This window comes from Stegostoma tigrinum, chromosome 44, assembly GCF_030684315.1.
Source record: "Stegostoma tigrinum isolate sSteTig4 chromosome 44, sSteTig4.hap1, whole genome shotgun sequence".
NCBI classification, from domain to species: Eukaryota; Metazoa; Chordata; class Chondrichthyes; order Orectolobiformes; family Stegostomatidae; genus Stegostoma; species Stegostoma tigrinum.
In genome coordinates, this window is record NC_081397.1 from 3095243 (window position 1) to 3122279 (window position 27037).

Below are 27037 nucleotides of genomic sequence, written 5' to 3' on the forward strand. Positions count from 1 at the left end.
TTTCTGTTTAGGGGGTCTTAACTTCGATATTTTTCGAAAGATTGAATCAATTTCTAGTGTCTATTTCACGCAAAATAATTAACGTTTTTCTCAGCTTGTCCCATACTTAAAGATTGGAAGCATATTAAATCAGGGTTCCTACAACCCGACCTTGTCCTACCATATCAATTAGTGTCAAAAGTAATGTCATCTGAGAAGACAGATGCAGCTTTCCAGAAGAAAAGATGTGCACATCTTCTGTCCTAGTTATTGAAAACAAAAGAAAATGGTGTTCTGTTTCTATTTCTCAATCCTGAGATTGGCTTTCCTTTCCTACTACTTCCATGAATTGTATTTGTGAATCATCAGATCCTCCTGCAACATTGTGCCATTCAGTCCTGACAGTTTGTTTTAATCCGTGCTGCCAAAATGCATCACATCATACTTCAACACATTTAAACTGCATCTACCCTACGGTCGGCAATTTTTTTCTTTCCATTTCCACTTCCTTGAATGCAATTAACTGTCCTCCTGAAGATTTACAACGTTTGCACTGTGTGGAACCTATTAAAATATTCCCTATTGATGGCCGTGTGAATTTGGCTGGCAAGATCTGAGAGCTTGGGAGAGAGTGGAGACTGAACCCAATATTGGAGCAATATTTATTCACCAGAAACTCTGCGCTGAATCGTGATTGAGGGGGGTTTGATTCAGACAAATGCTCCATTTGGTTTCAGTCATGTCTGAGCTGATATAAAGAATTATCACTCCTGATTGACATGCACAGTTAAAGATTTTTTTTTGCACTCACCATCAACATATATCAAATAATTATCCCAGCACCTGAGGAGCATTGCCATCGACTCTTCTCCAGTCTGAACAACAAACATCATCAGCACAGCTTGATTTCTGACTCTTCAACAGTTTTCTCTTAAGGTTGCTGCTGTACTTTCACTTCCAACAGCTTAACCTTTACTCAAGAGTCAACATGTCACATTTTATCAAAAACCCTTTTGAAACTTTCTTCATATGACATTCATCTGGTCTTCATCAGCCCTCTCCGAAATATATGGGGTGATCTGATTAATTGTATGGGATACAGAAAATCAGAGAACGAGGAAATCTGGCATCCCATTCTGTGCCTTCATGTACTATTTAATCCGATTTCCACAATTTTCAGCTGCCAGGAGGATGACTCTGTTCCATAAAATCACAAGAAATCAGAGCAGGAATATACCATTTGGTCACTTGAGTCTGCTGTGTCAGTCGATTGGATCGCAGCTGATCTGACCTTCTTCACTTCAGCATTTATACCCTTTCCCCTTATCTCTTGGTGCTGTTCATGGACAAACTGAATATGATTGAAGCACATTAGCAGCTATGTCATTATGGGATTTGAGCAGTTTCCATGTGAAATAAGGTGGCATCCTGGAAATGTGTAAAACAATTCTTAGTCCACAGATACAGACTTGTGTGCATTTCTGTATCGTACATCATTGTACGGTGTGATAGCACTGGGCGCCTTTGGAGACCATGTATCACGGCCGTGTCTGGGCTTTATTCATGTGGAGGGATCAATGTTCGAGGTTTGTTTTTCAATGGACCCGAGTTTACAGGGGAAGTGATTGAGAAGGACAAGATCCTGTGTGGCATACTGGATGGAACTTTTCCAATTGGTGAAGAGATCAGTAACTGAGGTAAGGATTAGGATGATGATGCAGTTAAGGTGAGGGGCAGGAGGTCTATGGGACATGTGAGTAAAAAGAGTCACCCAGTTGATGCTGGGAATCATGAAGTCATATAATTTAAGAAGAATTTAGATGGGTACTTACGATGACAATGCATACAAAGCATGGGACCAAATACTAGAAAATGGAGTTCAAATACGTTAGTGGTTTGCCTTTGACTGGTGGAGACTCGATGGACCGGAGTGCCTTTTCCTGTGCTTTTGACGTTTCGGGTCAGGAACCTTCTTCAGAAATCAGCACTCAGCATATACCAGAGGAATAGTTCCTGAAGGCTGACTGGAATTCAAGTCTTGTTACTCCGAGTGAAGATTTTACACATTGCACCATGTGATGATCAATGCAAAGTTGCCAAAAATAAAGAGTTGTTTTCGAGACATTTCCGACAATATCTTTCTCTGCTCCTGAGAATAAATTCCGATCAAAAACGCAACAAAACGCCCTCCATAGTTGCTGTTAATTCAAACACAGTGGTGTTTATTCAGTATAAAATGTTGGCAGCTTGGCCTGCTTGCACAACCTCATCATGTGCCACAGAAGCTGTAAACTCCCTAAACAACAACAAGAACAAAGTTGCTGGAAAAGCTCAGCAAGTCTGGCAGAATCTGTGAAGGTAAAACACAGAGTTAACATTATGGGTTCAGTGAAATTTCCTCAGAACTGATGGTGCCTAGAAATGTCAGTTCAGTTGCAGATAAAAGGGAAGGGGAGGGAGTAAATGACAGGATAGACCCTAAAGAGAGAGAAGAGCACTTGGATAGACAAAGAATTGATAATGATCAGGCTGTGAGGAAGAAGAGTTGGTTATAGGGAATATTAGTGGCTAACAACAGGTGGTGAGCAATGGCAGGCTTTGTGAAAACTAGGCCCAGTGCGTGGGATAGAGGGCTCAGACATGGGAGAGTTTAGGCCTTAAATGATTGAACTCAATATTGAGACCGGAGAGCTTCTGGGTGCCCAAATGGAAAACGAGGTGTTGGTCTTCCAGCTTGCATTGAGCTTCCCTGGAACACTGCAGAAAGCGAGAGATATAGATGTTGACCAGGGAACAAGATGGTGTGTTAAAGTGGCAGGCAACAGGTAGCTCTGCATCATTTTTGGAAGTAGAACACAGATATTCCGCAAATTGCTCACTCAATCTATGATTTGTTTCCCTGAAGTAGAGGAGACTACGTGATGAGCAGCGAATGCAGTAGATTAGATTCTGGGAAGAGCAGGTGAAGTGATTCTTCAACGAGAAGGTATATTGAAGCTCTTGGATACTGGGGAACGAGGAGGTAAATGGGCATGTATTGCCCCTTCACTGGCTGCAGGGGAAGGTGCTGTAGGGCTGCACGAGGTGTTAGGGCTGAAGGAAGTGTGGACAAGGGTATCCCAGAGGTAACAGTCCCAGCAGAAGGCAAACAAGGGAACATAGAACATAGAACAATACAGCGTAGAACAGGCCCTTCGGCCCTCGATGTTGCACTGACCTGTGAACTAATCTAAGCCCCTCCCCCTACCGTATCCCATCATTATCCATATGGAAGGGAGAGGAACGTGTGTCTGGTGATAGCACCTTGCTGGAGGTGGTGAAAATTGTGTCTGATGAACTTCTGCATGTGGATGCTGGTGGGGTGGTAGGTAAGGACAATGGGAACCCTGTTGCTGTTGTGGCACAGACGAGAAGGCGTGAGGGCGGAAGTACGGGAGATCGGTTGGAACTAGTTGAGGGTCCTGTCAACAATGGATCTGGGGAATCCTCAGTTGAAGAAGAAGGTGAGCATTTCAGAAGCTCACTTGTTGAATTTGGTGTCATCTAAAAATTTCCAATGCAGACAGACGAGCTGAGAGAATGGGATGAAGTCTTTACAGGAAGTGGGGTGTGAGGATGTATAGTCCAGGAAGCTGTGGGAGTCAGTGGGTTTGAAGTTGATAATAGTGGCCGGTCTATCCTCAGAAATGGAAGAAGAAGTGACAAGGAAGGTAAGGGAGGAGTCAGAGATAGACCAGGTAAAGTGAGGGCAGGGTGGAAATTGAAGGCAAAATTGAAGGAGGGAAGCAGCACCGGTGATATCATTGGTGTATTGGAGCAAGAGTTGTGGGTGCGGGCTGGAGTAGGACTGGGACAAGGAATGTTCCACGTACCTCATGAAGAGACAGGCATAACTAAGCCCCATGCAAAGAGACCTATGGCCGCCCATCTTACCCGAATAAAATAAGGTGCGCTAAAAAGAGAAGTGTGGAGGGCGAGGATGAGATCGACCAAGCAGAGGAGGGTGGTGGTGAGTGAGGATTTTTCAGGTCTTTGCTCCAGGGAGAAGCCCTAAGACCGTCCTGATAGGGAATGGGCATGTAAAGGGGTTGCAAGTTCATGGGAAAGAGAAGGTGGCTGGAACCAGCTCGCATGTGTGGGGCTGGAGCCTATCAGCTTGGAAGCAGAGCAGGGAGATCTCCAGATGAAACAAGATCCGTTGCAGGAGCAAATACAATTGCTTTTGTGCCCTGGTGTGGCCATGTTCCAGAGGAAGTTAGGAGGAGGAGAGCTGGTGCTCAGCCTCTGCAACAGACTCCAACAGCACCACTCTTTTTGGCAGGCTTACTGACAAAGTCAGGTTTAGATCTTCGTGCATGGAGTGCGGGAGATTGGTCGGAATTGGTTGAGGATCCTGTCAACAATGAATCTGAGGAATCCTCAGTTGAGGAAGAAGGTGAACATTTCAGAAGCTCCCTTGTTGAATTTGGCGTCATCTGAACATTTCCAGATCTGAGGGAGATATGTTGGATTTGGTGAGGGGCGCAGAGAAATTCAGGTGACGAATATCACATTGGCAGTTCTCAATGAACAAATTGAGTGCACCTCCATCTCCACTTTCCCGAATTTTGGGTGCAATATGACTCCAAACTCTTCTTCTGCTGTCTTTGCTATTTACGACTCCTGTATTTTTATATGTCCCCTCTTAATGTCCTGTACTTTAATGAAAACATTCCTCCGGCTCCTCAATCTCTCCTCCAATCTGAAACTTGACTGCCCAGGCAACAGTTTGGTATTTTTCGTTTGCGCCCTCCTCAGTGCTCCCACATTCATCCTATAATGTGTAAAACATCTTTCCTCCCTTGTCCTGAAGAAGGAGGTGCTGAGTTACTTCCTTGAAACTCTGCAGTCTGTATCTTGCAGGTAGACAGACAATAATGCTCAGGAGGGAATACTCGGCTATTAACAGCAGTGGTGAAGAGGCAATCCATTTCCAAGTAAGGATGGTGAGCTTCTTGAAGGGGAGCATGTTCCCATGCATCTGCCGCACTTGTTATTAAATCTGGAAGTGAGCGTGGGCTTGGACGCTCTGCTTGAGGATCAGCGATGAATTTCTGTGGTCTGTCTCATAGGTAATACACATTGCTTCGACAGAGCAGCAGTGATGCAGGGGGGGATCAATTCATATGTAATTGCTGAGAAGGTAATTGAAAAGTAGATATCTGGAATCTATTTTCCATTATGCACGTGGAGAATGCATTCCTATATGTTAGGATATGCTTTACAAAGGAGGAGAAGATTGCATTGAAAGGATAAGTGTATTGAAAGGATAAGTGTATGTCTTGGATATTTAGCTACCTCACTGCCTCACATGCTAAATTACCTGTAGTGTTCAGGGGTGTGTGGGTGAGAGGGGGATGGGTCTGGGTGGGATGCTGCAAGGGACAGTGTGGACTTGTTAGGCCGAAGGGCCTGTTTCCACACTGTAGGGAATCTAATCTCATCTAGTCTAATCTAATCTCATCTCATCTAATCTAATCACTCTGTGAGTGACAGAAATGGGGCAAAAGTGAAACCCGCAGGTGGTAAAGGAAATAAGACCTGACTGAAGATAGTAAAGATAGTTTAACACCGTGGGTGAAGGAACCTGATAATTGAGAACGAGGAGAAAAGAAAATGTCAGCTGTTTTCACTGCAATAAATTGTGAAGTTGTCGTATTGATGATTCAGAAAAAAACACTGGTAAGATGGATAAAAGATAAGGATACAGACTAATAATCTTTGCGAAAGGCTTTTTCCCAGGTTGGAGGACTTAATTACGAGGGGACACATACTCATGGGAGAATATGAGTATTTGAAGGGAATAGTGGGATACGCTTCCTGTTAGCAAAGATGCTTTTATCCTGGAGGGGCAACATGTGTCAGCTCAGGCTTGGAGTGCCGAAAGGCCTGTTCATTGACTGGATTGTTCTTTGTTCATTGAAAGAACAGTGGAACCTAAATATCTGCAACAGAATGCATCAATAAAGTGTTCAATTTCTTTTAAAAAATTACAATGATGCTGACTCATGTATGTAGGCAGAGCAGGTAAAGACACCAAAATTTTAAGAGAAGGAGGAACAAGCCAATCTTTGACAGTGAAAAAAGAAGATATATGTAATTGATGAGGAATACTTCGAGAAAAGAAAAGGTAATATGTGATATTTGCACTAAGAAGGGCAATGCTCCACGAAATAAATTGAGGTTAGAATGTTCTGTCGAAGGTGGTGAAGTGGTGGTCAGAGTAATAGAGAAATTCTCGGTTCCAGGACTACAATTTATGTTTTGTAATGATATAGCTGGATCATGGTTGGGAGTAATACCTCGGGTGGTTGAAAAGCTGGTAGAAAACCAAGCAACCGAGGTATTACAGGAAGTGTATTCTGGTTTGCTTCTCACAATGTAGTAAGACGGTCACAAAGTTTCAGGAGGAGAAAACAAATAATACAGGTAAAGAAGTTAAATTATCAGAGATGATGTTTGATCAAGTAGTTCAGAAAAAAATAAAAAAACAACAAAAATGGAACAGATGAAGGACAAAGTCCTTATTTCGAGCTCAGAGAAATTAATTGCAACAGTGAGAGGAGAAACAAAAGCAAATGTATTGAAAAGCAGACACAAGAGAGGAATTGAAGCATATCGCAGAATATTACTGTCTTTAAAAAAAGTGACGTCTGCATGAGGAAATGGAGACCATCAAATATTCAGGCAGATGAGAACTGGACAGCAGCTCATTGATTTGTATTTCTGGGGTGTGTGTGCGTGCGTGCGTGCGTGCGTGTGCGTGTGTGTGTGTGTGTGTGTGCGCGCGCGCGTGCGCGCCCCTGTGTTGTGGTTCCAGGAATGAGGTGTTGCAGATAACACATGAATTAACAGGAGGCAACAAAATGTGAGGCTGGATGACCACGGCAGGCCAAGCAGCATCTCAGGAGCACAAAAGCTGACGTTTCGGGCCTAGACCCTTCATCAGAGAGGGGGATGGGGTGAGGGTTCTGGAATCAATCGGGAGAGAGGGGGAGGCGGACCAAAGATGGAGACAAAAGAAGATAGGTGGAGAGAGTATAGGTGGGGAGGTAGGGAGGGGATTGGTCAATCCAGGGAAGACGGACATGTCAAGGAGGTGGGATGAAGTTAGTAGGTAGATGGGGGTGCGGCTTGGGGTGGGAGGAAGGGATGGGTGAGAGGAAGAACAGGTTAGGGAGGTGGAGACAGGTTGGACTGGTTTTGGGATGCAGTGGGTGGAGGGGAAGAGCTGGGCTGGTTGTGTGGTGCAGTGGGGGGAGGGGATGAACTGGGCTGGTTTCGGGATGCAGTTGGGGAAGGGGAGATTTTGAAACTGGTGAAGTCCACATTGATACCATTAGGCTGCAGGGTTCCCAGGCGGAACATGAGCTGCTGTTCCTGCAACCTTCGGGTGGCATCATTGTGGCACTGCAGGAGGCCCATGATGGATATGTCATCGAAAGAATGGGAGGGGGAGTGGAAATGGTTTGCGACTGGGAGGTGCAGTTGTTTGTTGCGAACTGAGCAGAGGTGTTCTGCAAAGCGGTCTCCAAGCCTCCGCTTGGTTTCCCCAATGTAGAGGAAACCACACCGGGTACAGTGGATGCAGTATACCACATTGGCAGATGTGCAGGTGAACCTCTGCTTAATGTGGAATGTCATCTTGGGGCCTGGGATAGGGGTGAGGGGGGAGGTGTGGGGGCAAGTGTAGCATTTCCTGCGGTTGCAGGGGAAGGTGCCGGGTGTGGTGGGGTTGGAGGGCAGTGTGGAGCGAACAAGGGAGTCACGGAGAGAGTGGTCTCTCCGGAAAGCCCACAGGGGAGGGGATGGAAAAATGTCTTTGGTGGTGGGGTCGAATTGTAGATGGCGGAAGTGTCGGAGGACACAATTCCTCCTCCTGGACACCACCCCCAGGCCTCCTACCCTCCCTCGACCTCTTCATCTCTAACTGCCGTCGAGACATTAACCACAGGAATAAGCCCACCACCCTTCATACCATTCCTGATCATGACGCACCTTTTCCAAGGTTTTCAATTGATTGACAGGATCCATACCGAAAACTAAAATGGTGGATTTCACCATTTGTTGATCACAATGTATGGGAACTAGATTTCTGAATGCTGTATCGTGGTTATGGGATTGTAGATTTTTTTTAACTAGATACAGACACATACAATCAGATCGAGGGGAAAAAAATTATGTCAAAGGTGTTCAAGGAAGTTATGGATAGCTTTGGAATGAAGCAGTTCAAATCCACTGACCGACATCCAGAATTACAAGGAGCATTAGAAGGTCATATTGAACACTAAAGATCACAGTGATGGCTTATATTCAAGGGAACCCAGAGAACTGGGATAAATGAATTCCATTTGTACATTCTGCAATTGGGGCTGCTCCAAATTTGGTCCGTTTGAATCAGTTTTTAAGCAAGAGTTGAGAGGTTAACTAACAATATTTGGACCATGTGTCAAATTTCAGGGTATGATTAAGTAGAACGAGTGAATTGTCTCGACAACATTTACAAGTGGCAAAGCATATGAGGAAACAGGAGGCAGTTTGAGTGGCCTTGTTTTTTTCTTTATCAGAGCTATACAAGCAACCAAGATGGGTGTGTATAGTTCTCACAGAACAGCAATTCTAGGCTGTTTTTGAGATCTTTTTTAGGCTCAGTGGAAGATGCTTGAATTTGGTCGAGGTATAATCTATTCCCCCCTCACTTGATTACAGCTGGAAGCTGGGGTTTCTCTTGTTATTGTGGGCATTGCATGTGGAAAAACCTGATTTCTGATTTCCTTTTTTTTGCCAAGGTATACATTTATGAATTGTTAGTACATTAGGACAATTGAACATAGTGATCACTGTATGTATCCTTCTGTTATCTTTTACAATACAGTTATGCTATTCTTCTTTCTTCAGTTGTATACTAACTAGAGTGTAAGCTGCTCAATTGCCTCCAACTTGCTTCCAAACAAATCTGCCTCATTGCGTGGCCTGTACAACACTGACAATTATTTGACAAAGAATGCAGCAACATCAATCTGTCAGATTGTTCGCCGCCAGTCTCCTGTCGGGAACATCACGGGAAGTGTCCTCAAAAGTAATGTGACTTTTCAACTTCTCCCATCCTGGCAGCGATGCTCTATTCCTGCAGAATCAAAAGAGGCAAATATGCTAGAATGATCAAATACTGCCCTACTTAGCCTGAGAATTGATGAGCCAGATCAGGGGATGTGTCTGAGATGACTGAATACACGTGAACCTGAGTGAGCAGAACTGTATAACTATGATATCTAAGGTTTCAAATACATCTGAAATTCGTCAGAGCCAGCCAGAAAATCTTAGAACTGTCAGGGCTGGAAGAAAAGATGATTGCAGTTGATGGAAGTTAAAATTGTTAGTCACGTCTTCTCAGTTCAAGTATTCCTCAGCCACATGTGTTTGGCCTAATCATACTCAACTGATGGATCACATTCGTTGTAAACTTGGAATGATCTCATTTGTCCATTTCACCTGAGGGCATTCAAATATTGTCCGATATTAATGACACCTCGGATCTTAATATACAATAACAATGTATAAGCTTTTTAAATGAGTTGTTTCACCGAGACACGAGGGTGCTGCAGATAACAAGGTGTAGATGAACACAGCAGACCAAACAGCATCAGAGGAGCAGGAAGGCTGATGTTTTGGGCCTAGACCCTTCTTCAGAAAATTATTCTTCAGACTTTCTGAAGACGGTTCTAGGCCCGAAACATCAGCCATCCTGCTCCTCTGATCCTGCTTGGCCTGTTGTGTTCATCCAGCTCTACACCGTGTTACCTCAGATTCTCCAGCATCTGCAGTTCCTACTGTCATTAAAGTGCTGCAATTATGCACAAGGAAACCCAGGTTGCTGTGCAAATCAGAGTTGAGTGATATCATGACATTCGCAAAGCACATTTCTATTTATATCGTCTTGCCAGGATGAAACATTTTCTTGTATTAAGACAAGTTGTATGTATTTACGGAGTGCCTCCTCATTTATTGAAGCTACCACCTGCCTTTGTAATTTGCTTATGTCCTCCTGTCTGAAATTTGTTCCATTACCATCGGAGGCGTGCAATGAATCTTTATAAATGAGAGTGAAAGATTGTTTCGATACAACATTTTTTTTTACATTCAGTAGCCGGTATGGGTAGTATTCATAATACGCAAGGATACATTTGAGCCAGGAGAAGAGGAAATGAAGAAATATAAAACTATGGATCAGAAACACAAAAATCTCATCACAAGGGTGGAAATAAAATTTTAATCTATTTTTCATCTCTTTCCAACCCATTGCATCCCCACAGTGCTGAAAACAGCCATTTGGACCATCACATTTTCACTGACCCTCTGAAGACCATTGCCCGCAGTCTCAGGCTCCCAACGTCCCCTCAATTCACCTAACTAGTACATCTCTGTATAATGCTGGGTAGTTTATCCCCCTGTGCTGTGAGACAGCAGTCTAACCTCTGAACCACCGTGCCACCCCTCAACCATGTACTCATTCACAGAGAAAATATAACTCCAATACAATTATTGCACCCATACGTAACCAACTTGCACTGTTTTCTATTCTTAAATTTAAAAAAAAATCTTCGTTTCTGAGTCAATTGATATGAAGCTCACAATTCTAATGGTCTGCAATTTCTCACTACTGGGTCATTGCGACTGTTGGTAGGATTGCTGGGGAATTCAGGGCAATCTTTACTCATGCTGTTGAAGAGGGATGAAGCTAACATGGGAAGGAGGTGGGATCCTGAGAGAAGTGTCTGCAGCAGAGCTGCACTTGAAGTACTAGAAGTAACGATAAGTGAGTCAGGAAGACAGATAAAGTATAGCCAATAAAAGTAAAATAGCGATTGAGATTGTCAAGGCTAAATGATACATTCAGTGCTCGGTGTTGGAGTTGGGACGTGATGTTGTGCTTGCACAAGACGTTGCTGGAACAAGTTCTTGAATATTGTGTGCAGTTCTGTTCACTGACTAAAGAAAGGACATTATTAATCTGTGGAGGATCCAGAGAAAATTTACAAGGATGTTACTGGAACTGGAGAGTTTGAGTTAAAAGTAAAAGGTGGATAGTCTGGGGCATTTTTCTCTGGAGTATAAGATGTTGAGTAAAGGCCTTACAGCATTTATAGAACAATGAGAGACATCCATCGGTAAAATAACAAAGATCATTTCCCTACTGTAGGGGGAGGGGTGGGGTTCAAAACGAAAGGGATTTTGTCTTTTTTTTTCAGGTGATAGTCAAAAGATTTGAAAAGGACCAGCTCAGCAACATCTTTTTTTCACACAGAGAATGGTTCTTATGTGGAATGAACTGCCACAGGAAATGCTAGATGCAGGAGCAGTTACAATATTTATAAGGCATTTGCATAGATACATGAAAACCAAGGGTTTAGAGGGATATTGGCCATCTGCAGGCAAGTGAGACTAGTTTAGTCTTAAAAACTTGGTCACCATGGGGGATAACAAGGTGTGGAGCTGGAAGAACACAGCAGGCCAAGCAACATCATAGGAGCAGGGTGAGTTGGACCGAAGGGTTTGTTTCTGGGCTGTTTGACTCCATGGCGCTCTGTGACTCTGAGTCTATTTTATTGCACCCAGTCTGAGCCTAAAACATCAGCTTTTTTGCTGCTGAGATGTTGCTTGGCCTGCTGTGTTCATCCAGCTTCACGCTTTGTTATTTTGAAAAACAAGGCAGATGAGTTGATTACACAAGAGAGCACATGGGAATATGTTCTATCACTCAGATGCGGTCAAGGTAGGAGAAGGATTTACAGATCAATATTGTAGAATATAAGGGTCCCAGGCAAAGCAAAGAACAGATGGCACCACATTTTTGAGCAGTTTATCACTTTGGGCAATTAGAAAGGATGACATCCTGGAGATTTCCTCAAATAAACCCACATGGGCAGAGCTAAGAAAAATGTCAGAATAAAAGAACAATTCTTCAACGGAAAATCCTGGTCTTGTTCGTTTTCCATTTTGTTTTTGCACGGAGTTTAAATGGTTGGAGTTTAATATCGGCTCCTGACTCATCTGGGTGAAATAGAGGAGCAGATGCAGAGGCAAATTTCAGAGTGTAAAAATCATCTGCACGATAGTGGTGATTTCAATTTCCCAACATTCATTGAAGTAATCAAATTATAAGTAATTTAGAGGGAGGGAATTCTGAAACACATCCAGGACAGTTTAGTTTCTAACCTTGCGTGTGATAGGCCTTACAAGGGAGGTGGCGATTCTGGACTTAAATTTAGGTGATGATGTCATGCATTTGGTCAAAGTATCAGTGCGGAAGAATTTTGCAGAGAGCAAGTTAACTCAGTTAAATGCAAGACATTTATGGAGGAGGAATGGGATGGTCTGAAGTCAAAGTCTGAATCAGGAGCAAAGCCAGGTATGATATGACGAGAACAGACAGCGACAAAACAGTTATTTTTTTAGAAAAACCTGCGTCAGATAGACAGTGGGACGCATTCAGGAATTAAATAGGAAGAGACCAAGGCCAGTGTGTTGGAGACAGTAAGTACTACAGGTATGAGAAACCGGTGATCAGGATCTTCAAGACACAGCTTCCATTAGCCAAATTAGGTATTTTTTCAATCCTACTTCTTGAGTGTTGATACTTAATTCCTCTCATATTCAGCAGCATTAAAGGTTTCTTGAAGAAAGTACAAGCTGCTTTGTGTTCTCTGGAAGAAACACATAAGCTAATTCAGTACTCTGTGTTCATACCCAGGCCCTCAGAGGAACAGATTTCCAGCGGGTCTCGAAAGTGCCAATGTCTGGAAGGATGGCATTCACCAAGGCAACTTGGTGAAGTTAAGTAAAATTAGGTTGGATGCGGAAAACACCGCCAAGATGGCAATCAATCCGTTAGAGTTCCCTCATCCATCATTCCTGAATAAGGATGTAATTTCAGAAAGTGGACAACTGTTAGAACGTGAGGAGCTCCCATACACAAGACGGATGTAGCTGTTGGCAATTAGGTGGAGTAGAGTAGTTCATGAGATTTGTGACAAACGATAAAAAGCAAAACTGATTCACCAGGCAGGATTGTTCAGTACAAAGCACAACTGTCTAAATTCAGAAATAAGGTAAGATGCATGGCATCAGGATCCAGTGAATAGAGAAGACAATGAAAGTCTATGATGCCGGGTCAGACCTTATTTTAGTTAGTGCATTGTGCAAAACAAAAATTAAATTATCCTGCCTAATTATCAGAAGTAATCATTTGACATAATTACCTCTCTGGAGGTCTGATGCACGTATTAATACAGATTACCTTTCCATAACCTAATCATACATCAGTCACAAACCTTCAGAACCGACAGAAATCATGTTTCCTCAGAAATGGTGAAACCACTGATTTTGCTGTTGAAAGAGATTTATTATCCACTTCTTGCAGCTTTTTGTCTTCCTGGTGAGCCATCCAACCTACTTGTAGTTTTTTTTATAATTTCTCTTTGTGAACGCTACGCATTGTCTGTTTCCCAATCTCAGTGTTACCAGAACAACATGAAGAATATTGTCTGGTCAGTCTGTGTTTTTTTTTTCCCTTTTTCCGAGAAATACTGCTGTTGTAAGAAACATAATGAGCCTTACCTCAGTTGTTGGTAAAGTGTTGGAAAACGATTTAAGGGATAGGATTTACAATCATCTAGAAAAGAATAAATTTATTAGAGATAGTCAGCACGGTTTTGTGAAGGGAAGGTCGTGCCTCACAAACCTTACTGAGTTCTTTGAGAAGGTGACCAGACAGGTAGATGAGAGTAAACCGGTTGATGTGGTGTATATGGATTTTAGCAAGGCCTTCAGTAAGGTTCCCCACAATAGGCTATTGTACAAAATGCGGAGGAGCGGAATTGTGGGTGATTTGGCAGTTTTGATCAGAAATTGACTTGCTGAAAGAAGGCAGAGGGTCATAGTTAATGGGAAACGTTCATCCTGGAGATCAGTTACTTGTGGTGTACCACAAGGTTTGGTGTTGGGTCCACTGCTGTTTGTCATTTTTATAAATGACCTGGATGAGGGCGTAGAAGGATGGGTTAGTAAATTTGCAGACGACACTAAGGTCGGTGGAGTTGTGGATTGTGACGAAGGATGCTGTAGGTTGCAGAGAGACACAGATAAGCTACAGAGCTGGGTTGAGAGGTGGCAAATGGAGTTTAATGCAGACAAGTGTGAGGTGATGCACTTTGGTAGGAGTAACCGGAAGGCAAAGTACAGGGGTAACGGTAAGATTCTTAGTAGTGTAGATGAGCAGAGAGATCTTGGTGTCCATATACACAGATCCTTGAAAGTTTCCACCCAGGTTGACAGGGCTGTTAAGAAGGCATACAGTGTTTTAGCTTTTATTAATAGAGGTATCGAGTTCCGGAACCAAGAGGTTATGGTGAAGCTGTACAAAACTCTGGTGCGGCCGCACTTGGAGTATTGTGTACAGTTCTGGTCACCGCATTATAAGAAGGATGTGGGAGCTTTGGAAAGGGTGCAGAGGAGATTTACTAGGATGTTACCTGGAATGGAGGGAAGGTCTTATGAGGAAAGGCTGAGGGACTTGAGGCTGTTTTCATTAGAGGGAAGAAAGTTGAGAGCTGACTTAATTGAAACATATAAAATAATCAGAGGGTTAGATAAGGTGGATAGGGAGAGCCTTTTTCCTAGGATGGTGACGGCCAGCATGAGGCCGCATAGCTTTAAATTGAGGGGTGAAAGATATAGGACAGATGTCAGAGGTAGTTTCTTTACTCAGAGAGTAGTAAGGGAATGGAACACTGTGCCTGCAACGGTAGTAGATTCTCCAACTTTAGGTACATTTAAGTCATCATTGGATAAGCATATGGACATACATGGAATAGTGTAGGTTAGATGGGCTTGAGATCGGTATGACAGGTCGGCACAACATCGAGGGCCAAAGGGCCTGTACAGTGCTGTAATGTTCTATGTTCTATGTTCTATGTTCTATAATATTCCGTAAGTATCCTCTGCAAACATTTTTATTGATTGTCTGACAGTCTGACAGTACCATTTGGAATGATGACTGCAGTAGCATATTAAATGTTTGGTACATTTCTACCTTTGTAAATTACTCAGGATGTATTCAAATGTTTTTGTAAGTATCTTCACCTCTATTTCAATTATGCATTGCAATTTAACTGACCTTCTCTGTCTCGTTTTCAGCGAACCTGGTGACTGTTTTAATTATCTTACGAGGAAACTGAGGCCTTTCCAGATGCATCTCTGCTTACATGTTGGCGATGGCAACTTCGGATTTATTGGTTGTTATCAACTATAGTATAGTATATCGTATTTTGATTTATTATTTACCATTTTCTTTCCTGTCCCACACTCCTGTGTGCAAGCTCATTACATATATGATTGCCACGAGTCTCGATTTAACTGTTTGGTTCACCGTTTCATTCACGTTTGACAGATTTGTTGTGATCTGCTGCCAGAAGTTTAAAACAATATATTGTACCAAAAGGACGGCGACCACAGTGCTAGTAACCATTTCAGTCTTGATCTTGTTAAAGAATATCCCAGTTTTGTTTGCATGTGTGCCAGAGCAAATCATTGACAAAATTCAATGGGGCTGCAAATCCAGTGTAACTTTCTTTCCTTCAACTCCAGGGATCGCGTTTGTCTGGTTTTACAGTGTCTGGATTGCTTGGCTTCCATTTCTCCTCATTTTTTTGTTTAATTCTTTCACCATCCACCGTATAGTATTGGCAAATAGAACTCGCGTTGGACTCCAGGGTCACAGAAATGAGAATCAAAGAAATTCAGAGTTGGAGAATCGGAGAAAGTCTATCATTTTATTGTTCTCGGTATCAGTCCGTTTCATAATGCTTTGGTTGACATATTCCACGAGTTTGGTCATTACCAGACTGTCAAACCTTAATTATTACCGAGGTGATTTCAACAACCCTGAATATATCGCAATTGAAATAGGAAATATACTCAAGTTGTTGAGTTGTTTCCTGAACCCATGCATTTATGCAGTCACCCAGAACAAATTCAGAGAAGAGCTTAAGACTGTGGTGAACTCTCTTTGGAAACAAATTCTCAGATTAGTTGAAAAACATGGTCATGAAATAAATCTAACTTAGGTGAAATTCTTTATGACTGAGACTTAATTTCACATCGTTTTCCACAAAGGAATTTCCTTCATCCCCCGAGCTGCAAAAAATGCTTTATACAAACATATCTGATATTTTCCATTGGACATTTTATGCGTGTGTTACTTTCTGTTATTTATGGCCTTTTGTTTAAATTTTGCAGAGAGCATTTCCATTTTAAGGTAACATGTTCAAAATCAGGGACTAATTTTAAAAGAAGAGGCTTTAGCAATGGCGTTTAATATGAAAATAAATGAACCTGTTAGAGATACTGAGATCAAATGTGCCAGTTTATAACCGTGGTCACGTTTATTACTGTCTAGAAACCAATCAAAAACTATGGCTGGTTCAAACTTGGAAACTGCAAGTTGTGTGTCAATTTTGCACGAAAGGGATCTGAGTCGCCGACAAAATTACACATTGAAACGTCATACACGAACCTTCAAGAAAGGTAAAACAAACTGCAAAGAACATGTCCTTTTCTTGCTAAGAGGCAGCAAGAATTGCAGGTGCTGGAGTTAGAGACAACAGTGTGGAGCTGGAGGAACACAGCAGGGCAGGCAGCAGCAGAGGCCCAGGGAAGTTAATGCTTCGGGTTGGGACAGTTCTTCAGAACTTTCTTGGAATCCTGGTTGCTGTATGATGCTGAATAAAAGTTAGTTCATTGAACAGTCACAGCCAACAACATTTGTACATTCTGCTGAAGCGCACACTGCTGTGGTGGCTAGAACATTCATTTATGGCTGCACTTACGAACCGTAGATTCAAGAAATATCTCAAATAGGAGTGATCGGATCACGGCAATACGTTTTTTTCTTGCTTTCTCCCAAAACCCTTTCATCACTGCAGCCCTCAGAAATGTTTACATCTACTTCATGAATGTATTCAAAGTTTTGAATTCAACTGCTTTCTGCACTGGAAACTCCACAGTCGCTGTTTGAAAACACTGTCATCATCTAAGTCCCATATATCCTACCCAAAGTTGTAAGCCTGTGATCCATCATTCCAGTTCGCAGTCACATGGCTGAAAAACTCACCAGCTTGTTCTGTTCTCACCCAGAAAACCAAACATTCATCTCTACATCCTAACATTTCGATTTGATTCAGCAGGAGGACTTTTGAGTCAGGTCCTAACCAAAATATTTAATGCCCACACATTGTTGCTCCACTGAAATTATCGTGTGCCATCTTATTTAACGGTTGGTGTTCTTGTAGAAACACCAAATGCGCTAATGCAGGGACTCGTGTTGGAGAAAGGCAGTTGGGGTTGCTTACACACGTTTTCATGCAGATACATTGTCAGTGCACGCTTTCTCTCAGTTGATTAGAGCAGGATCACGTGTGTACACCACGGAGTCATGGAATCATACCACACAGAAACAGCATCTTCTGTCCAACCAGTCCATGTCGAACATAATCCAAACCTAAACTAGTCCCAGAGATAATGGGAACTGCAGATGCTGGAGAATCCAAGACAACAAAATGTGAGGCTGGATGAACACAGCAGGCCAAGCAGCATCTGAGATGCTGCTTGGCCTGCTGTGTTCATCCAGCCTCACATTTTGTTGTCTAAACTAGTCCCACCTGTCTGTTAGTTGCCTGTTTTCCTCCAAAAAATTATTTTTCAAGTAATTATCTAAATGCCTTTTAAACCTTCATTGAACAGATGTAGCCGACAATATCTGTAAATTATCCTAAAGAACACATAGAATATGATGCCAAAAACATCCAGTGATGAGAGCGCTTATGAACTGCAGTTTCATGGAAACATCTAATGTAGGACTGATGAGATCAGCGCAGTACTACTTTTCCGCATTCGCCCCACGCCCATTCATCCCATTAGCCCTCAGAAATACACACAACTACTTTTTGAACGCATTCAATGTTTTGACCTCAATTTCTTTCTGTCCCAGTGAACTCAACATGAGCTGTTTTAAACCTCCCTCATCATCTCAGCCCTAAACGTCCCAGCTGATGTATTAGACAGTGAACCATAGTTCCAATTCACAGAAACATGATCAGCTTGTTATGTCCTCACCCCTTGTTGCAGACAGAAAGTGAGAGTGCTGCCTTCTTTTACAGCTGCCATTCACATTATCTATGCTCCTCATCATTTTATAAGCCTCTGTAAGGTCACCTTTCAGCCTTCCACACTCCAGTGAAAAAGATTTCCAGCCGATCCGGTCTCTCATAACAGCTCAAATATTCCATTCCCCGCAGCATTCTCATTAATTTCAAACCTCTCCAGCTTGATAATGTCCTTCCTTTAACTGGGCACGGTAAACTGTTCTCCAGGAAAGGCCTCATCAAACCCTATCCAACCCCATGGTAACGTCCCAACTCCTTTACTCAATGGTCTCAGCAACGAAGGCAAGACTGCTAAATGCATTCCCAAGCAACTTCTTATGTGATGCAAACTGCAAGGAATTAAGTCCCTGACTGCTTAAGAGTCTTTGTTCTACACTACCCAAAGCCCAACTTTTAATGACATTTTCCTCGCCTTTTTTTGTACAAATCTTGTGTGGACACCAATGAAACTCATTCTGCGACTCTTCAGAAATTTGACATAATTAATCAATCTTTGGAATCTTAACAAATCTTCTTCAATGTCCACAGAAACTGCAATCAGGATGTCATCCCCAAACTCACAAACCGTTCCTCTTATACACTTACTAAAATCATTCAAATAAACGACAAACAAAAGTGGTCCGTCACCGATCTGTTTGCTACACTGCTGGACATCGGTCCGCAGTCCAAAAATGAAACTGTCCACAATTCTAAATACGTTATCACTCACTGAGTAAAATTCTGAACACATCATACTTTGGGATAGTTCATAATGCTCCTACTAAAAATGGCAAGTTACATGTATTATCATCTCTCAAGCTAATCTTTCTTCCAGAAAATATATGATTCCAATGAGGGTTTGGGTACACTCTACCATACTGTTTCTTTCAATTATGAGGTTACTTTGAAAGAAGTGGGAGATGCCCAGAGTGAAAGGCCCAAAGGGTGTTGGGTTTTGGTGTCCTATAAAAAATGAAAGGATCTAATCGTGTTGCAGCATGTCATCTCATCGATCACTGATTACTGCGGGGGTTTAAATTTGTAAAAAAATGCTAACATGGGAGAAAGAATAGAAGAACCAAGAGAAGCACAGTGTTCAGAATGCACATTGAAGTGCAGACAAGAATTTCTGCAGTGATAAATGTTTCCTCTTATCAATGTTTCGGTTTCAGGAAAAAAAAACTTTTGCTCCAAAAAGCGGAGGTAGCAAAGGAGAAATGGTGATCCGATTTTATGCGTGGTGGCCCTACTGCCACTGACTAAAACGTTCAGACAATTAATTGACACAGAGAAATAATATCACACTGAGAATTATGGGACTACATTATATGCTCACGTCAATAAGCATTTTGTGGATGGGGAGGAGGGGGCGGGGAAATTTAACATCGTGAGGATCTTGTACCATCAGCTCTTCGCAAATATCTCCAGAACGCAGTCTTCATCGAGTTGTGCTAATCAGACAAATGGAAGTCAGAACATTATAAGTGAAGGAAGACCCAGGGAAGAGTTATCTCACAAAACAATTAGCACACAAGATACAGGAATGGAAGTGGGATTGTTTGGCACATCCAGTTTCCTCCATTAATCGATCATGGCTGATATGTTTCTCTATTCCATTAGTCTACCTTCTCCTGGTAAGGCCTGAATCATTTGCTGGTCTGCAAATTAACATAATCTACCTTTACTTTAAAAGAAATCTCACAGATACTCAAACACTGAAATGTTTAATGCAACTCTTACTGCACAGAGCAAACGAAATGAGGCCTCTCAAGTCAGCAAGTTAAGCCTGACCACGCAATTTGGCTCTGGCGAAGTTGAATTCTACAACAAGATTCTGACCTCGGAGTTTATGGTGTGAAACTTTATGGTTTATGATAATGATCCCTTCAAAATTCCGTCCACTTTTCTGATGTCTCCAGATGGGACAGCAAGTCTGGCACCTGCGTTCACGTCAGAAGTAGCTCCCCTGTTTTATTTTACATTCGGCATGAAGTGTGTGTTTGAAGCACAGCTTTTGCTGAAATTAACCCCTTTACCTCAGGATTTTCCTTCTACAGATTTTTTTTAAAACTTTGTGCCACGAGGCAGCATGGTATCAAAATGAGGAAGGGTCACCGGACCCAAAAATGTTATCTTTTTTTCCTTTCCAGATGTTGCCAGATCTGTTGAGGTTTTCCACCAACTTTGTTTTTGTTCCGTTATTAAGTATTATCCCCTCTCTCCCAGCAAACAGCATGCCTGTGCTAATCACAGATATAGCCAATTGTTTTCAACGCTCGTACAACACTTTGTCCTTTTCCCTTAACTCTTTTGAAAAAAAAACAGCACAGAGGCTGGGTTCCATCATCAGGCACCCTTCATTTACGAGAGCACACTTTCGGCCAGCCCGGAGACAATTCTCGAGATTCTAATCGTCTGGTTATTTTGGCCAGACAATGCTGTCCTGATTGGGCAAGGTCAATAACCCCTCACGGCCTTCGTAGTTCAAGTGCTCGACCTGGTCCCAATTATGACAGGTTTACCTTGAAAAGAGTTGCTTTAGAAATTTACCACAATCTGTCCTTAGTTTGGCTGTATATTAAGAAATTTCACACACAATTACTGAGACAATTAACTTAAATTCTATTGCATATCGCAACAAAGTTGAGGCTACTCAAGTCACCAAGTTAGGCCTCACAACCCAATGTGGCTTTGAACTAATTCATAGTGAATATTCGCTATGATTCCAACCAACAGTGTCTGTCTCTTAGTGCCCATAGATAGATGCTTGTGAAGTGTTGTTCTCCAGGGTTCTCCTGTCAAAAAGCTCTGGATTGAACTATGACACAGATTTCTGTCCTTCAGGTTTGTGGAGGTATGTTATTGACGGTCATGTTGAGTATTTCGTTCAAACTATTAATTACTATTTCAGTCTTCATAAATCTGCAATTTACTACCTCATCAGATGAAATGCCCCATCTCCTTTACACTTTTATTCATTTGTAGTGTGTGGGCATTACTTATTTGTGACCCATCCCAAGCTGCCCTTGGTAAAGTGATGGTGTGCTACCTTCTTGAGCAGCTGCTCTCCCCACAATGGCATTGGGAAGGGCATTCCAGGATTCTGATGCAGTGAACGCGAAAGATCGTAAAATATTTCCACGTCAGGATGCTGAGTGGCTTGGGGAGGAACTTGAAGATGGTGGTGTTCGATTGCATTTGCTGCCCTTGTCCCACAAATGTGAAAATGGTCGTGGGTTTGGAATATGCTCGCTGAGGATCTTTGGTGAATTTCTGAAGTGCATCTTGTAGATGGTATTCAGTACTGTGACTCAGTGTTGGTGGGGGAGGCCGGGGCTGCATGTGGATGTCGTGCCAGTTAAACAGAAGCTTTGTCCTGAATGCTGTCTCACTTCCTGAGTGCCGTTGGAGCTGTACCCGGAAAAGAGAAGGGTTCCCCATCTGACTGGTAACTTGTGCATTGCAGTTTCTGGAGAGGGATTGAGGAGTCAGGGGGTGATTTCATGGTCACAGTATTCCAAACCACTCATGGGAATTGTGTGGCCGTCCTGTTCATATGGCAATTTCAGTTCAGTTTCTGTTCAATGGTGAACACCAAGGTGTCGATAATAGGTGATTCAGTGACAGTAACATCGCTGAATATCAACCAGTGATACTGAAATATTCTCTTATTGATGATAGTCATTGCTTATCCTTTGTGTTGTGTGAAGATAAATTGCCACTTGTCAGCCCAAGCCTGGAAGTTGCCCAAAACTTGTTGCATTTGAACATGGACTGCTTTAGTATCTCAGGCGTCATGAATGGGGCTGAACATTGTGCAGTCGTTGGTGAGCATCCCCACTTGTAATGGAGGGAAGGCCATTGATAAAGCCGCTGAAGATACAGGGCACTACCCTGAGGAACTCCAGCAGAAATTCCCTGGAGCTGAAATGACTGATTTAAACCAGCCTCAGTCAACTTCCGATTTACCAGCAAATATTCTGACTAGCGGAGAGTTTACACCCTGTTAACCCATTGATTCAGTTTTGCCAGAGCTTCTTGACGCCACTCTCAGTGGAACGCAGCCTGACGTCAAGAGCTGTCGTTCTCACTTCAGGTCACATTCGGAATAAGACTGTATGCTGAATCACAGCTTCTTGCGAGTAACTCCTTATTTTTTGCTTCAGGGCAATCATTTGTTCTTGTTGCATAAGGCTACCAGTTATCAAGCAAGTGTCGAGGTAATTTTGCTCACATATCTTGTACTCATTATTTGCAAGGTATGATAATTATTCTTAATCGCCAGTGCAATTTCCTGTCTTTGATCCTTTACTGGTTATTCCAGACAAGTAGTTCAATCCATAAACTCTTAGTACGTCTCTGAATTTTGTAGTATTACAGGCGCTACTATTTACTCACGGTTTAAATAGGATAAATAAATTTGAGTATAACTGGACATTTCACGGTATCTTGGTTTATTTCTGAGTTGATTTACTACACTATGTACATTTTGAAAGTGCACCTTTTCATTATCTGTTACTGATATACATGAACTGTAATGAATCAATTAATTAGAGAAAAGTGATTGATAAATAAAACACAAATGCAGTAATAAAGTAATAAACATGGTCAGAAGGTAAACAGATGAATAATCATGTCAATAAAGATAATAAACTATTACTGTGAAATAAGACAAATTCCTAGTTATAAAATTAAAACTTCTGAACAGAACTAATTCCCATTTCAAGTGCTGCACATATTGCTGACGTCAACGTTGAAACGTGACAGAAATATACATCAAATCCACAAAACAAATGAGAGAAAACACAAAACCTTCTGACCGTACATATATTACCTCCCCAATTCCAGATGCCATTGCACCAAGAACATTACTGCATTTTTTGACAGATCTTTCTTGATTCAGTGAGCATCAGACTGAAATTTAACATGTCATCTGTATGCCTGTGTGAAAGTCTCTTTTATTTATTTCAAATGTTCCTTTCATGTGGGGCTTCTGGACCGCATAGTTTTGCGAATTGTGAGAAGATATAATCATTTCTCTACAGAAGTCAGTGTCGACAAAAATAATAAATTATTTTTTCTTGTTCACCAATTCCATTATTCCTTGGCACATGAGCATTTGAGAGTCAATTCAAAATGTCGACTCAGTGATGGGACAAGACATGTTATGAAAAAAATTATCTATTAAGCCTTCTGACATACATTTAATTCCCTCACCTGTATATTCAACTCCACATTTTTTTTCCCTCTCTCCAGTGATATGTGAACCTTCAAGGGTACAGTCAAAAGTCTAATTACCGCTGGAATTGAAACTACATCTGGTTTGTCCGTTGTGCACATTGATTTGGGACAAATAATAATTTTATCAATCTATTGGGATTCTGTAATGGGTGTCCCTACAAAGTGTCCCCTTGTTCTCCTGCATAAGGAAACCTCCCTAACTCTCATACAGGTTGTACTTTGGATCACCCAAAAAATTCCAACTGTTGTAACATTTAATGGTTTGTCACCTGTACACATCAAATGTATCCCGAACCCATTCCATTCCTGCCAAAACACGGATTTTCAGTCTTCGCTTTTGTTAATCACCTGAAATCACATCCATTTTATTTAATGTTCTGACCTGACCATAAACTTCAATATGATCATTTAGTCTGTCTAATATCCCTTTAAAGTGTGAAGTTAGTTGAGTTAATTGATCACTTGTCGCATCATTGTCTATCCTATTCATGCAGGAACGGTGAACCGCATGTGTCTGCAGCATCTCCGATCAATCGTCTACATTCTCTGTTACTTTCTTTCTCTCTGATTGTGTAAACCTCTTCATTGAACAATATCTTGATCAATTCGTTATAAATGTTAGGGAAATGTTCTGGACACCACGTTGGTAACTGAATACCTGAGAGATTCAAAACCACCGGCACCGATTCGTGCTGAACTTTCCGAACAATAAAAAACAATAAAACATAAAAATAAAAACAATAAAACCCGCACTTCAAATAGCCATCCCTCCTTCGGGTCCTTCTTTTTCTGACAGGGCGCTCCACAGGGTTTTCAGGCTCTTCCCATGTAATAATGAGCGTGATTTAAAGCACTGTGCAATTGTCAGCGAATTTGGACTTGATTTCCATTTTGCAAGTAAAATTAAAGCATGAGATTGTGGTGGCAGGGAACGGGGCAGGGAGGCTTCTCCCAACTCCACAGATCTGAACGCATCAATGTTTGATGAGTTCTGGAATTAGACACCTCATTATATACACAAGTACACAGGCTACAACTGGCTCTGCTGAAGGACTGGCTGAATACTTCGGCTCCTGTGTCCCTCACAAGACTGAGAGCGTCACGTCCGTATTAATATTGTGAACGCCACCAAGCCACGGAGGCACATTTGCTGATGTGTGACACATTACGTCAAGTGCAGATCTTTGTGTTTATTTTCGAGTTCCCAGTATGAATTGCTGACCTGCTGTCAATGCCCCGCTGCAAACTACAGCAGCTCCCCACATCATGCATGTGCTCACCCGAACTAAAGACCGACTCCCTGCCATGGACAGGACCAGTGTCATCTACAAGATCCCTTGCAGAGACAGCGAGAAACACCACATCAGACAAACAGGAAGGAAACTAAGAACAAGAGTGCATGAACACCAACTGGCTACAAAAGGCACGACCAGTACTCACTCATCTCAATCCACATGGACAAGGAGAACCACAACTTCGACTGGGACAACACCAAGATCCTGGGACAGGCCAGGCAAACACAACCACCAGAATTCCTGGAAGCATGGCACTCCACAAAGCAGGCTGTGAATAAACACACTGAACTCGATCCCACATGCATTCCACTGCAGAAGAAACCTGGATGTGAGGCGATCCATCACAACAGACCCCAGAGTTTAAAAGCCAGGCAGGCAAACCGACACTTCATCAGAGGCTGCATTGAGGATGCTTCTTTCATTTACTTTACACACAAAAAAAATACTTCCTCTGCATGTCATGGAGCAGACACCTCAGCACCTCTTTCACAACCCCCTCGTGAAGAGAAACCAAGCAGAAGAAATCACTCTTAAAGGCAAATATTTTCATACATCTCTCTCTATCGCGCTCTCTTTGGACTCTGTCAGCACCACTTCTCACCCCTCCCCTTCCCCACCATACCACCCCAAATCCAGTCTCCAGGATAAATACCATTTATTCCTGACTGCTGTCAGTTGTGATGAAGAGTCACCAGACTCGAAGCAGGAAATCTGTTTTCTTCTTACAGATGGTGCCAGACCTGCTCAGTTTCGAGGGTTTACTTTAATAATTTTGAAGACAATTTGTGCTGGATAATTCACGGTTGATTTAGCCAGCAAATACACCAAAACAAAAAAGCTGAGCTTTCTCCACTGCTACTGCGGGGTTTCTGTCTGACTCCCTGCACTCTCATCCAGACATTGTACTATCTCTGAGTGCAGACAGAATCCAAAGTGCAGGACCAAGCTTACGCTTCTGCCTCCTGGAACACAATTGCCAGATAATCACCCCCTGATTGAGACACTGGCCTGCAGAGTTCAGACTTTATTACATCGTCACTGAGCTGCTGTTTCTTGACCTGCAGGCATTTGACATGACCTTGTCAAACCAGGTATTTAGAAATATAATGCCATGAATTCAGCAAGCTGCTTCAGAAAGAGAGGGAGACAGTAAGGAGGAGACAGGCTGATACACAGAGTGAGTCAGAGAGATAGACAGAGAAAGAGCAAAAATAAAAAAAAATGCAAGACAAAGACACACAGAGAGGCATTGAGAGAGACAGAGTAGGGAGACAAATGGTGAAAGAAACAGTGTGTGTGTGAGAGACAGAGACAGACAGGTAGAAACAAAGTGTGAGAGGAAGAGAGGGAGACAGCGATTGAGACAGAGAGAATGATGTGTCTGTGAGAGACAAACAGAGAGAGAGAGAGAGAGAGAGAGAGAGAGAAATGTGTGAGAGAGAGAGGGAGTCAGTGAGTGAGAAATAGGTAGTATGAGAGACACACTATGCGGAAGAAAGATCGTGAGAGAAAGAGAGTTTGAGGCAGGGCGAGACAGAAAGAAAGAGTCAGAGAGACAGTGAGACAGACATAGAGAGGGAAAGAATGAGAGACAGAGAGACAATGAGAGAGCAATAGTGAGAAAGACGGTGAGAGAGAGAGAGAGGAGAGCGTTACTGTGAGAGACAGAAAGAGAGACAGCGAGTCAGACAGTAGACACAGAGAGACACACAGAGGCGGAGACAAGGAGAGAGAGATTGATAGAGAAACATGACAGAGAGGGAGAAAGAGCAAGAGGAATGGTGACAGAGAAAGAGAGTTCAACACAAACAATGAGAGATACAGAAAGAGGGAGAATGACAGTGAGTGAGAGACACAGAGAGGAAATGAGCAAGACGTAGGACAAAGAGTGAGACAGACGGAAAATGTGTGTGAGGTAGTCAGTAAATGAAAGAGACAGAGAGGGGGAGGCACTGAGACAGAAAGAATGAGAGAGAGACAAGAGTGCAAGAAAGAGGGAGAGAGAGTGGGAGAGAGTGAGATGGAGAGAGGAAGTGAGCAAACCGAATGGAGAAAAACAGCCAGACAGAGGCACAAGAAAAATTCACTGACCTGAAACACCCTTTCTCTGAGCTAATTAATGACTCTGCCCTTGAGTCCTCAATTTATGTCACTCTCCATGTTGTCCTACTTTTCATTTGGCCTGACGTTGACATCTTGGCAAAACAATCTTCGTGGCCAAATGAAATGCAACATGTCCATCCGTCTCTGAGGTCAACAGGCAGAGAATGCAAAGTGTAAAAC

At 42.4% G+C, this 27037-nt stretch overlaps 1 protein-coding gene and 2 pseudogenes across 3 annotated transcripts in view; 1 reads left to right on the forward strand and 2 right to left on the reverse strand.

The window, feature by feature from the left end:
• The window catches only part of LOC132206921 (uncharacterized), a 1098881-nt pseudogene that overhangs the window by 480688 nt on the left and 591156 nt on the right, over nucleotides 1-27037 (forward strand).
• LOC132206920 (uncharacterized) overlaps nucleotides 1-27037 on the reverse strand; it is a 172324-nt pseudogene that overhangs the window by 97688 nt on the left and 47599 nt on the right.
• Nucleotides 8808-27037, reverse strand: part of LOC132206922 (histone H1-like) — a 36727-nt gene continuing 18497 nt past the window's right edge. For 2 of the 3 annotated variants that reach the window (XM_059642019.1, XM_059642018.1), the window contains one exon: nucleotides 8808-9145. The gene's annotated coding sequence lies outside the window, so the exon portion shown is untranslated. Of the gene's footprint in view, nucleotides 9146-21381; nucleotides 27002-27037 lie in introns of those variants that run through there. The other variant, XM_059642017.1, reaches the window with a different exon arrangement.